Below are 212 nucleotides of genomic sequence, written 5' to 3'. Positions count from 1 at the left end.
AAATAAAACGTACAGAAAAAGGAATCATATTTCTTTCATTTGTCAAAGCAAGAAAGAAGCAAGCTCAAATTTATGTATATATAAAAATAAAAACCACCCCAAATGCAAATACGCATTTTGCAATTTATAAGGTGCTGCAAAAGAAAATTAAAAATATGAATTAGATGCCAAACAGAATGAGTTGCATCTCCCCACCCACCAAACCCCCCCCC

This window comes from Lipotes vexillifer, unplaced genomic scaffold, assembly GCF_000442215.2.
Source record: "Lipotes vexillifer unplaced genomic scaffold, Lipotes_vexillifer_v1.1 scaffold1549, whole genome shotgun sequence".
Classification (NCBI taxonomy): Eukaryota; Metazoa; Chordata; class Mammalia; order Artiodactyla; family Lipotidae; genus Lipotes; species Lipotes vexillifer.
The sequence above is the reverse complement of the archived record's forward strand: the minus strand, read 5'-3'. Positions refer to the sequence as shown.